Genomic DNA, 13,860 nt, shown 5'->3' on the forward strand with positions numbered 1-13,860 from the left:
CTCAATGGGCTTCCAAATATCACTTTGGCAATTCCACAAGAACTGTCTTAGCGAAAGGCTTCTTGAGAGGAATGCTGTAACTCTGTGAGATGATTTCCAAGAATACAAAGAAGTTTCTCAGAAAGCTTCTTTCTCTTTGTTATCGTAGGATATTTCCTTTGGCCCTATAGTGTTCTAAGGGATCCGAAATATCTCTTCTCAGATTCCACAGAAATAAAGCTAGCAAAGAGATACACGAAATACAGATGAAACTCTGTGAGATGAATTAACAGAACACTAAGCAGTTTCTCAGAAAGCTTCTTTCCAGATTTCATCTGAGGATATTTCCTTTTTCACCATAGCCCTCTATGGGCTTCCAAATATCACTTTGCCAATTCCACAAGAACTGTCTTAGCGAAAGGCTTCTTGAAGGGAAAGCTGCAACTCCGTGAGATGATTTCAAAGAACACAAAGAAGTTTCTCAGAAAGCTTCTTTCTCTTTGTTATCGGGGGATATTTCCTTTGGCCTATAGTGTTCTCAGGGATCCGAAATATCTGTTCTCAGATTCCACAGAAATAAAGCTAGCAAAGAGATCCACGAAATACAGATGTAACTCTGTGAGATGAATTAACAGAACACTAAGCAGTTTCTCAGAAAGCTTCTTTCCAGATTTCATCTGAGGATATTTCCTTTTTCACCATAGCCCTCTATGGGCTTCCAAATATCACTTTGCCATTTCCACAAGAACTGTCTTAGCGAAAGGCTTCTTGAGGGGAAAGCTGTAACTCTGTGACATGATTTCAAAGAACACAAAGGAGTTTCTCAGAAAGCTTCTTTCTCTTTGTTATCGGAGGATATTTCCTTTGGCCCTATAGTGTTCTAAGGGATCCGAAATATCTCTTCTCAGATTCCGCAGAAATAAAGCTAGCAAAGAGATCCACGAAATACAGATTTAACTCTGTGAGATGAATTAACAGAACACTAAGCAGTTTCTCAGAAAGCTTCTTTCCAGATTTCACCTGAGGATATTTCCTTTTTCACCGTGGCCCTTTATGGGCTTCCAAATATCTCTTTGCCAATTCCACAAGAACTGTCTTAGCGAAAGGCTTCTTCAGGGGAAAGCTGTAACTCTGTGAGATGATTTCAAAGAACACAAAGAAGTTTCTCAGAAAGCTTCTTTCTCTTTGTTATCGGAGGATATTTCCTTTGGCCCTACAGTTTTCTAAGGGATCCGAAATATCTGTTCTCAGATTCCACAGAAATAAGACTAGCAAAGAGATCCACGAAATACAGATGTAACTCTGTGAGATGAATTAACAGAACACCAAGAAGTTTCTCAGAAAACTTCTTTCCAGATTTCATCTGAGGATATTTCCTTTTTCACCATAGCCCTCAATGGGCTTCCAAATATCACTTTGGCAATTCCACAAGAACTGTCTTAGCGAAAGGCTTCTTGAGAGGAATGCTGTAACTCTGTGAGATGATTTCCAAGAACACAAAGAAGTTTCTCAGAAAGCTTCTTTCTCTTTGTTATCATAGGATATTTCCTTTGGCCCTATAGTGTTCTAAGGGATCCGAAATATCTCTTCTCAGATTCCACAGAAATAAAGCTAGCAAAGAGATACACGAAATACAGATGAAACTCTGTGAGATGAATTAACAGAACACTAAGCAGTTTCTCAGAAAGCTTCTTTCCAGATTTCATCTGAGGATATTTCCTTTTTCACCATAGCCCTCTATGGGCTTCCAAATATCACTTTGCCAATTCCACAAGAACTGTCTTAGCGAAAGGCTTCTTGAAGGGAATGCTGTAACCCTGTGAGATGATTTCAAAGAACACAAAGAAGTTTCTCAGAAAGCTTCTTTCTCTTTGTTATCGGAGGATATTTCCTTTGGCCCTATAGTGTTCTAAAGGATCCGAAATATCTGTTCTCAGATTCCACAGAAATAAAGCTAGCAAAGAGATCCACGAAATACAGATGTATCTCTGTGAGATGAATTAACAGAACACTAAGCAGTATCTCAGAAAGCTTCTTTCCAGATTTCCTCTGAGGATATTTCCGTTTTCACCATAGCCCTCTATGGGCTTCCAAATATCACTTTGCCAATTCCACAAGAACTGTCTTAGCGAAAGGCTTCTTGAAGGGAAAGCTGCAACTCTGTGAGATGATTTCAAAGAACACAAGGAAGTTTCTCAGAAAGCTTCTTTCTCTTTGTTATCGGAGGATATTTCCTTTGGCCCTATAGTGTTCTAAGTGATACGAAATATCTGTTCTCAGATTCCACAGAAATAAAGCTAGCAAAGAGATCCACGAAATACAGATGTAACTCTGTGAGATGAATTAACAGAACACTAAGCAGTTTCTCAGAAAGCTTCTTTCCAGATTTAATCTGAGGATATTTCCTTTTTCACCATGGCCCTCTATGGGCTTCCAAATATCTCTTTGCCAATTCCACAAGAACTGTCTTAGCGAAAGGCTTCTTGAGGGGAAAGCTGTAACTCTGTGAGATGATTTCAAAGAACACAAAGAAGTTTGTCAGAGAGCTTCTTTCTCTTTGTTATCGGAGGATATTTCCTTTGGCCCTATAGTGTTCTAAGGGATCCGAAATATCTGTTCTCAGATTCCACAGAAATAAGGCTAGGAAAGAGATCCTCGAAATACAAATGTAACTCTGTGAGATGAATTAACAGAACACTAAGCAGTTTCTCAGAAAGCTTCTTTCCAGATTTCATCTGAGGATATTTCCTTTTTCACTATAGCCCTCTAAGGGCTTCCAAATATCACTTTGCCAATTCCACAAGAACTGTCTTAGCGAAAGGCTTCTTGAGGGGAAAGCTGTAACTCTGTGAGATGATTTCAAAGAACACAAAGAAGTTTCTCAGAAAGCTTCTTTCTCTTTGTTATCGGAGGATATTTCCTTTGGCCCTACAGTTTTCTAAGGGATCCGAAATATCTGTTCTCAGATTCCACAGAAATAAGGCTAGCAAGGAGATCCACGAAATACAGATGTAACTCTGTGAGATGAATTAACAGAACACCAAGAAGTTTCTCAGAAAACTTCTTTCCAGATTTCATCTGAGGATATTTCCTTTTTCACCATAGCCCTCAATGGGCTTCCAAATATCACTTTGGCAATTCCACAAGAACTGTCTTAGCGAAAGGCTTCTTCAGAGGAATGCTGTAACTCTGTGAGATGATTTCCAAGAACACAAAGAAGTTTCTCAGAAAGCTTCTTTCTCTTTGTTATCGTAGGATATTTCCTTTGGCCCTATAGTGTTCTAAGCGATCCGAAATATCTCTTCTCAGATTCCACAGAAATAAAGCTAGCAAAGAGATACACGAAATACAGATGAAACTCTGTGAGATGAATTAACAGAACACTAAGCAGTTTCTCAGAAAGCTTCTTTCCAGATTTCATCTGAGGATATTTCCTTTTTCACCATAGCCCTCTATGGGCTTCCAAATATCACTTTGCCAATTCCACAAGAACTGTCTTAGCGAAAGGCTTCTTGAAGGGAAAGCTGCAACTCCGTGAGATGATTTCAAAGAACACAAAGAAGTTTCTCAGAAAGCTTCTTTCTCTTTGTTATCGGAGGATATTTCCTTTGGCCTATAGTGTTCTAAGGGATCCGAAATATCTGTTCTCAGATTCCACAGAAATAAAGCTAGCAAAGAGATCCACGAAATACAGATGTAACTCTGTGAGATGAATTAACAGAACACTAAGCAGTTTCTCAGAAAGCTTCTTTCCAGATTTCATCTGAGGATATTTCCTTTTTCACCATAGCCCTCTATGGGCTTCCAAATATCACTTTGCCATTTCCACAAGAACTGTCTTAGCGAAAGGCTTCTTGAGGGGAAAGCTGTAACTCTGTGAGATGATTTCAAAGAACACAAAGGAGTTTCTCAGAAAGCTTCTTTCTCTTTGTTATCGGAGGATATTTCCTTTGGCCCTATAGTGTTCTAAGGGATCCGAAATATCTCTTCTCAGATTCCACAGAAATAAAGCTAGCAAAGAGATCCACGAAATACAGATTTAACTCTGTGAGATGAATTAACAGAACACTAAGCAGTTTCTCAGAAAGCTTCTTTCCAGATTTCATCTGAGGATATTTCCTTTTTCACCGTGGCCCTCTATGGGCTTCCAAATATCACTTTGCCAATTCCACAAGAACTGTCTTAGCGAAAGGCTTCTTGAGGGGAAAGCTGTAACTCTGTGAGATGATTTCAAAGAACACAAAGAAGTTTGTCAGAGAGCTTCTTTCTCTTTGTTATCGGAGGATATTTCCTTTGGCCCTATAGTGTTCTAAGGGATCCGAAATATCTGTTCTCAGATTCCACAGAAATAAGGCTAGGAAAGAGATCCTTGAAAAACAATGTAACTCTGTGAGATGAATTAACAGAACACCAAGAAGTTTCTCAGAAAACTTCTTTCCAGATTTCATCTGAGGATATTTCCTTTTTCACCATAGCCCTCAATGGGCTTCCAAATATCATTTTGCCAATTCCACAAGAACTGTCTTAGCGAAAGGCTTCTTGAGAGGAATGCTGTAACTCTGTGAGATGATTTCCAAGAACACAAAGAAGTTTCTCAGAAAGCTTCTTTCTCTTTGTTATCGTAGTATATTTCCTTTGGCCCTATAGTGTTCTAAGGGATCCGAAATATCTCTTCTCAGATTCCACAGAAATAAAGCTAGCAAAGAGATACACGAAATACAGATGAAACTCTGTGAGATGAATTAACAGAACACTAAGCAGTTTCTCAGAAAGCTTCTTTCCAGATTTCATCTGAGGATATTTCCTTTTTCACCATAGCCCTCTATGGGCTTCCAAATATCACTTTGCCAATTCCACAAGAACTGTCTTAGCGAAAGGCTTCTTGAAGGGAAAGCTGCAACTCCGTGAGATGATTTAAAAGAACACAAAGAAGTTTCTCAGAAAGCTTCTTTCTCTTTGTTATCGGAGGATATTTCCTTTGGCCTATAGTGTTCTAAGGGATCCGAAATATCTGTTCTCAGATTCCACAGAAATAAAGCTAGCAAAGAGATCCACGAAATACAGATGTAACTCTGTGAGATGAATTAACAGAACACTAAGCAGTTTCTCAGAAAGCTTCTTTCCAGATTTCAACTCAGGATATTTCCTTTTTCACCATAGCCCTCTATGGGCTTCCAAATATCACTTTGCCATTTCCACAAGAACTGTCTTAGCGAAAGGCTTCTTGAGGGGAAAGCTGTAACTCTGTGAGATGATTTCAAAGAACACAAAGGAGTTTCTCAGAAAGCTTCTTTCTCTTTGTTATCGGAGGATATTTCCTTTGGCCCTATAGTGTTCTAAGGGATCCGAAATATCACTTCTCAGATTCCACAGAAATAAAGCTAGCAAAGAGATCCACGAAATACAGATGTAACTCTGTGAGATGAATTAACAGAACACTAAGCAGTTTCTCAGAAAGCTTCTTTCCAGATTTCATCTGAGGATATTTCCTTTTTCACCGTGGCCCTCTATGGGCTTGCAAATATCTCTTTGCCAATTCCACAACAACTGTCTTAGCGAAAGGCTTCTGGAGGGGAAAGCTGTAACTCTGTGAGATGATTTCAAAGAACACAAAGAAGTTTGTCAGAGAGCTTCTTTCTCTTTGTTATCGGAGGATATTTCCTTTGGCCCTATAGTGTTCTAAGGGATCCGAAATATCTGTTCTCAGATTCCACAGAAATAAGGCTAGCAAAGAGATCCTCAAAATACAGATGTAACTCTGTGAGATGAATTAACAGAACACTAAGTAGTTTCTCAGAAAGCTTCTTTCCAGATTTCATCTGAGGATATTTCCTTTTTCACTATAGCCCTCTATGGGCTTCCAAATATCACTTTGCCAATTCCACAAGAACTGTCTTAGCGAAAGGCTTCTTGAGGGGAAAGCTGTAACTCTGTGAGATGATTTCAAAGAACACAAAGAAGTTTCTCAGAAAGCTTCTTTCTCTTTGTTATCGGAGGATATTTCCTTTGGCCTATAGTGTTCTAAGGGATCCGAAATATCTGTTCTCAGATTCCACAGAAATAAAGCTAGCAAAGAGATCCACGAAATAGAGATGTAACTCTGTGAGATGAATTAACAGAACACTAAGGAGTTTCTCAGAAAGCTTCTTTCCAGATTTCACCTGAGGATATTTCCTTTTTCACCATAGCCCTCTATGGGCTTCCAAATATCACTTTGCCAATTCCACAAGAACTGTCCTAGAGAAAGGCTTCTTGAGGGGAAAACTGTAACTCTCTGAAATGATTTCACAGAACACAAAGAAGTTTCTCAGAAAGCTTCTTTCTCTTTGTTATCCAAGGATATTTCCTTTGGCCCTATAGTGTTCTAAGGGATCCGAAATATCTGTTCTCAGATTCCACAGAAATAAGGCTAGCAAAGAGATCCAGGAAATACAGATGTAACTCTATGAGATGAATTAACAGAACACAAAGCAGTTTCTCAGAAAGCTTCTTTCCAGATTTCATCTGAGGATATTTCCTTTTTCACCATAGACCTCTATGGGCTTCCAAATATCACTTTGCCAATTCCACAAGAACTGTCTTAGCGAAAGGCTTCTTGAGGGGAAAGCTGTAACTCTGTTAGATGATTTCAAAGAACACAAAGAAGTGTCTCAGAAAGCTTCTTTCTCCTTGTTATCGGAGGATATTTCCTTTGACCCTATAGTGTTCTAAGGGATCCGAAATATCTCTTCTCAGATTCCACAGAAATAAAGCTAGCAAAGAGATCCACGAAATACAGATGTAACTCTGTGAGATGAATTAACAGAACACTAAGCAGTATCTCAGAAAGCTTCTTTCCAGATTTCCTCGGAGGATATTTCCTTTTTCACCATAGCCCTCTACGGGCTTCAAAATATCTCTTTGCCAATTCCACAAGAACTGTCTTAGCGAAAGGCTTCTTGAGGGGAAAGCTGTAACTCTGTGAGATGATTTCAAAGAACACAAAGAAGTTTGTCAGAGAGCTTCTTTCTCTTTGTTATCGGAGGATATTTCCTTTGGCCCCGTAGTGTTCTAAGGGATCCGAAATATCTGTTCTCAGATTCCACAGAAATAAAGCTAGCAAAGAGATCCACGAAATACCGATGTAACTCTGTGAGATGAATTAACAGAACACTAAGCAGTTTCTCAGAAAGCTTCTTTCCAGATTTCATCTGAGGATATTTCCTTTTTCACCATAGCCCTCTATGGGCTTCCAAATATCACTTTGCCAATTCCACAAGAACTGTCTTAGCGAAAGGCTTCTTGAGGGGAAAGGTGTAACTCTGTGAGACGATTTCAAAAAACACAAAGAAGTTTGTCACAGAGCTTCTTTCTCTTTGTTATCGGAGGATATTTCCTTAGGACCTATAGTGTTCAAAGGGATCCGAAATGTCTGTTCTCAGATTCCACAGAAATAAAGCTAGCAAAGAGATCCACGAAATACAGATGTAACTCTGTGAGATGAATTAACAGAACACTAAGCAGTTTCTCAGAAAGGTTCTTTCCAGATTTCATCTAAAGATATTTCCTTTTTCACCATAGCCCTCTATGGGCTTCCAAATATCACTTTGCCAATTCCACAAGAACTGTCTTAGCGAAAGGCTTCTGGAGTGGAAAGCTGTAACTCTGTGAGATGATTTCACAGAACACAAAGAAGTTTCTCACAAAGCCTCTTTCTCTTTGTTATGGGAGGTTATTTGTTTTGGCCATATAGTGTTATAAGGGATCCGAAATATCTGTTCTCAGATTCCACAGAAATAAGGCTAGCAAAGAGATCCTCGAAATACTGATGTAACTCTGTGAGATGAATTAACAAAACACTAAGCAGTTTCTCAGAAAGCTTCTTTCCAGATTTCATCTGAGGATATTTCCTTTTTCACCATAGACCTCTATGGGCTTCCAAATATCACTTTGCCATTTCCACAAGAACTGTCTTAGCGAAAGGCTTCTTGAGGGGAAAGCTGTAACTCTGTGAAATGATTTCAAAGAACACAAAGGAGTTTCTCAGAAAGCTTCTTTCTCTTTGTTATCGGAGGATATTTCCTTTGGCCCTATAGTGTTCTAAGGGATCCGAAATATCTCTTCTCAGATTGCACAGAAATAAAGCTAGCAAAGAGATCCACGAAATACAGATGTAACTCTGTGAGATGAATTAACAGAACACTAAGCAGTTTCTCAGAAAGCTTCTTTCCAGATTTCATCTGAGGATATTTCCTTTTTCACCATAGCCCTCTATGGGCTTCCAAATATCACTTTGCCAATTCCACAAGAACTGTCTTAGCGAAAGGCTTCTTGAAGGGAAAGCTGCAACTCCGGGAGATGATTTCAAAGAACACAAAGAAGTTTCTCAGAAAGCTTCTTTCTCTTTGTTATCGGAGGATATTTCCTTTCGCCCTACAGTGTTCTAAGGGATCCGAAATATCTGTTCTCAGATTCCACAGAAATAAAGCTAGCAAAGAGATCCACGAAATACAGATGTAACTCTGTGAGATGAATTAACAGAACACTAAGAAGTTTCTCAGAAAGCTTCTTTCCAGATTTCATCTGAGGATATTTCCTTTTTCACCATAGCCCTCTATGGGCTTCCAAATATCACTTTGCCAATTCCACAAGAACTGTCTTAGCGAAAGGCTTCTTGAGGGGAAAGCTGTAACTCTGTGAGATGATTTCAAAGAACCCAAAGAAGTTTGTCAGAGAGCTTCTTTCTCTTTGTTATCGGAGGATATTTCCTTTGGCCCTATAGTGTTCTAAGGGATCCGAAATATCTGTTCTCAGATTCCACAGAAATAAGGCTAGCAAAGAGATCCTCGAAATACAGATGTAACTCTGTGAGATGAATTAACGGAACACTAAGCAGTTTCTCAGAAAGCTTCTTTCCAGATTTCATCTGAGGATATTTCCTTTTTCACTATAGCCCTCTATGGGCTTCCAAATATCACTTTGCCAATTCCACAAGAACTGTCTTAGCGAAAGGCTTCTTGAGGGGAAAGCTGTAACTCTCTGAGATGATTTCAAAGAACACAAAGAAGTTTCTCAGAAAGCTTCTTTCTCTTTGTTATCGGAGGATATTTACTTTGGCCCTACAGTTTTCTAAGGGATCCGAAATATCTATTCTCAGATTCCACAGAAATAAGGCTAGCAAAGAGATCCACGAAATACAGATGTAACTCTGTGAGATGAATTAACAGAACACCAAGAAGTTTCTCAGAAAACTTCTTTCCAGATTTCATCTGAGGATATTTCCTTTTTCACCATAGCCCTCAATGGGCTTCCAAATATCACTTTGCCAATTCCACAAGAACTGTCTTAGCGAAAGGCTTCTTGAAAGGAATGCTGTAACTCTGTGAGATGATTTCCAAGAACACAAAGAAGTTTCTCAGAAAGCTTCTTTCTCTTTGTTATCGTAGGATATTTCCTTTGGCCCTATAGTGTTCTAAGGGATCCGAAATATCTCTTCTCAGATTCCACAGAAATAAAGCTAGCAAAGAGATACACGAAATACAGATGAAACTCTGTGAGATGAATTAACAGAACACTAAGCAGTTTCTCAGAAAGCTTCTTTCCAGATTTCATCTGAGGATATTTCCTTTTTCACCAAAGCCCTCTATGGGCTTCCAAATATCACTTTGCCAATTCCACAAGAACTGTCTTAGCGAAAGGCTTCTTGAAGGGAAAGCTGCAACTCCGTGAGATGATTTCAAAGAACACAAAGAAGTTTCTCAGAAAGCTTCTTTCTCTTTGTTATCGGAGGATATTTCCTTTGGCCTATAGTGTTCTAAGGGATCCGAAATATCTGTTCTCAGATTCCACAGAAATAAAGCTAGCAAAGAGATCCACGAAATACAGATGTAACTCTGTGAGATGAATTAACAGAACACTAAGCAGTTTCTCAGAAAGCTTCTTTCCAGATTTCACCTGAGGATATTTCCTTTTTCACCATAGCCTTCTATGGGCTTCCAAATATCACTTTGCCAATTCCACAAGAACTGTCCTAGAGAAAGGCTTCTTGAGGGGAAAACTGTAACTCTCTGAAATGATTTCACAGAACACAAAGAAGTTTCTCAGAAAGCTTCTTTCTCTTTGTTATCCGAGGATATTTCCTTTGGCCCTATAGTGTTCTAAGGGATCCGAAATATCTGTTCTCAGATTCCACAGAAATAAGGCTAGCAAAGAGATCCAGGAAATACAGATGTAACTCTATGAGATGAATTAACAGAACAAAAAGCAGTTTCTCAGAAAGCTTCTTTCCAGATTTCATCTGAGGATATTTCCTTTTTCACCATAGCCCTCTATGGGCTTCCAAATATCACTTTGCCAATTCCACAAGAACTGTCTTAGCGAAAGGCTTCTTGAGGGGAAAGCTGTAACTCTGTTAGATGATTTCAAAGAACACAAAGAAGTTTCTCAGAAAGCTTCTTTCTCTTTGTTATCGGAGGATATTTCCTTTGGACCTATAGTGCTCAAAGGGATCCGAAATGTCTGTTTTCAGATTCCACAGAAATAAAGCTAGCAAAGAGATCCACGAAATACAGATGTAACTCTGTGAGATGAATTAACAGAACACTAAGCAGTTTCTCAGAAAGGTTCTTTCCAGATTTCATCTAAAGATATTTCCTTTTTCACCATAGCCCTCTATGGGCTTCCAAATATCACTTTGCCAATTCCACAAGAACTGTCTTAGCGAAAGGCTTCTGTAGTGGAAAGCTGTAACTCTCTGAGATGATTTCACAGAACACAAAGAAGTTTCTCACAAAGCCTCTTTCTCTTTGTTATGGGAGGTTATTAGTTTTGGCCATATAGTGTTAAAAGGGATCCCAAATATCTGTTCTCAGATTCCACAGAAAAAAGGCTAGCAAAGAGATCCTCGAAATACTGATGTAACTCTGTGAGATGATTTCAAAGAACACAAAGGAGTTTCTCAGAAAGCTTCTTTCTCTTTGTTATCGGAGGATATTTCCTTTGGCCCTATAGTGTTCTAAGGGATCCGAAATATCTCTTCTCAGATTGCACAGAAATAAAGCTAGCAAAGAGATCCACGAAATACAGATGTAACTCTGTGAGATGAATTAACAGAACAGTAAGCAGTTTCTCAGAAAGCTTCTTTCCAGATTTCATCTGAGGATATTTCCTTTTTCACCATAGCCCTCTATGGGCTTCCAAATATCACTTTGCCAATTACACAAGAACTGTCTTAGCGAAAGGCTTCTTGAAGGGAAAGCTGCAACTCCGGGAGATGATTTCAAAGAACACAAAGAAGTTTCTCAGAAAGCTTCTTTCTCTTTGTTATCGGAGGATATTTCCTTTGGCCCTATAGTGTTCTAAGGGATCCGAAATATCTGTTCTCAGATTCCACAGAAATAAAGCTAGCAAAGAGATCCACGAAATACAGATGTAACTCTGTGAGATGAATTAACAGAACACTAAGAAGTTTCTCAGAAAGCTTCTTTCCAGATTTCATCTGAGGATATTTCCCTTTTCACCATAGCCCTCTATGGGCTTCCAAATATCACTTTGCCAATTCCACAAGAACTGTCTTAGAGAAAGGCTTCTTGAGGGGAAAACTGTAACTCTCTGAGATGATTTCACAGAACACAAAGAAGTTTCTCAGAAAGCTTCTTTCTCTTTGTTATCGGAGGATATTTCCTTTGGCCCTATAGTGTTCTAAGGGATCCGAAATATCTGTTCTCAGATTCCACAGAAATAAAGCTAGCAAAGAAATCCACGAAATACAGATGTAACTCTGTGAGATGAATTAACAGAACACTAAGCAGTTTCTCAGAAAGCTTCTTTCCAGATTTCATCTGAGGATATTTCCTTTTTCACCAAAGCCCTCTATGGTCTTCCAAATATCACTTTGCCAATTCCACAAGAACTGTCTTAGCGAAAGGCTTCTTGAAGGGAACGCTGCAACTCTGTGAGATGATTTCAAAGAACACAAGGAAGTTTCTCAGAAAGCTTCTTTCTCTTTGTTATCGGAGGATATTTCCTTTGGCCCTATAGTGTTCTAAGGGATCCGAAATATCTGTTCTCAGATTCCACAGAAATAAAGCTAGCAAAGAGATCCACGAAATACAGATGTAACTCTGTGAGATGAATTAACAGAACATTAAGAACTTTCTCAGAAATCTTCTTTCCAGATTTCATCTGAGGATATTTCCTTTTTCACCGTAGCCCTCTATGGGCTTCCAAATATCACTTTGCCAATTCACCAAGAACTGTCTTAGCGAAAGACTTCTTGAGGGGAAAGGTGTAACTCTGTGTGACGATTTCAAAAAACACAAAGAAGTTTGTCACAGAGCTTCTTTCTCTTTGTTATCGGAGGATATTTCCTTTGGCCCTATAGTGTTCTAAGGGATCCGAAATGTCTGTTTTCAGATTCCACAGAAATAAAGCTAGCAAAGAGATCCACGAAATACAGATGTAACTCTGTGAGATGAATTAACAGAACACTAAGCAGTTTCTCAGAAAGCTTCTTTCAAGATTTCATCTGAAGATATTTCCTTTTTCACCATAGCCCTCTATGGGCTTCCAAATATCACTTTGCCAATTCCACAAGAACTGTCTTAGCGAAAGGCTTCTGGAGTGGAAAGCTGTAACTCTGTGAGATGATTTCACAGAACACAAAGAAGTTTCTCACAAAGCTTCTTTCTCTTTGTTATGGGAGGTTATTTGTTTTGGCCATATAGTGTTCTAAGGGATCCGAAATATCTGTTCTCAGATTCCACAGAAATAAGGCTAGCAAAGAGATCCTCGAAATACTGATGTAACTCTGTGAGATGAATTAACAGAACACTAAGCAGTTTCTCAGAAAGCTTCTTTCCAGATTTCATCTGAGGATATTTCCTTTTTCACCATAGCCCTCAATGGGCTTCCAAATATCACTTTGCCATTTCCACAAGAACTGTCTTAGCGAAAGGCTTCTTGAGGGGAAAGCTGTAACTCTGTGAGATGATTTCAAAGAACACAAAGGAGTTTCTCAAAAAGCTTCTTTCTCATTGTTATCGGAGGATATTTCCTTTGGCCCTATAGTGTTCTAAGGGATCCGAAATATCTGTTCTCAGATTCCACAGAAATAAAGCTAGCAAAGAGATCCACGAAATACAGATGTAACTCTGTGAGATGAATTAACAGAACACTAAGCAGTTTCTCAGAAAGCTTCTTTCCAGATTTCATCTGAGGATATTTCCTTTTTCACCATGGCCCTCTATGGGCTTCCAAATATCTCTTTGCCAATTCCACAAGAACTGTCTTAGCGAAAGGCTTCTTGAGGGGAAAGCTGTAACTCTGTGAGATGATTTCACAGAACACAAAGAAGTTTCTCACAAAGCTTCTTTCTCTTTGTTATGGGTGGTTATTTTTTTGGCCCTATAGTGTTCTAAGGGATCCGAAATATCTGTTCTCAGATTCCACAGAAATAAGGCTAGCAAAGAGATCCTCGAAATACTGATGTAACTCTGTGAGATGAATTAACAGAACACTAAGCAGTTTCTCAGAAAGCTTCTTTCCAGATTTCATCTGAGGATATTTCCTTTTTCACCATAGCCCTCTATGGGCTTCGAAATATCTCTTTGCCAATTCCACAAGAACTGTCTTAGCGAAAGGCTTCTTGAGGGGAAAGCTGTAACTCTGTGAGATGATTTCCAAGAACACAAAGAAGTTTGTCAGAGAGCTTCTTTCTCTTTGTTATCGGAGGATATTTCCTTTGACTCCATAGTGTTCTTAGGGATCCGAAATATCTGTTCTCAGATTGCACAGAAATAAAGCTAGCAAAGAGATCCACGAAATACCGATGTAACTCTGTGAGATGAATTAACAGAACACTAAGCAGTTTCTCAGAAAGCTTCTTTCCAGATTTCATCTGGG

Source organism: Macaca mulatta, chromosome 18 (assembly GCF_049350105.2).
Source record: "Macaca mulatta isolate MMU2019108-1 chromosome 18, T2T-MMU8v2.0, whole genome shotgun sequence".
Lineage (NCBI taxonomy): Eukaryota > Metazoa > Chordata > Mammalia > Primates > Cercopithecidae > Macaca > Macaca mulatta.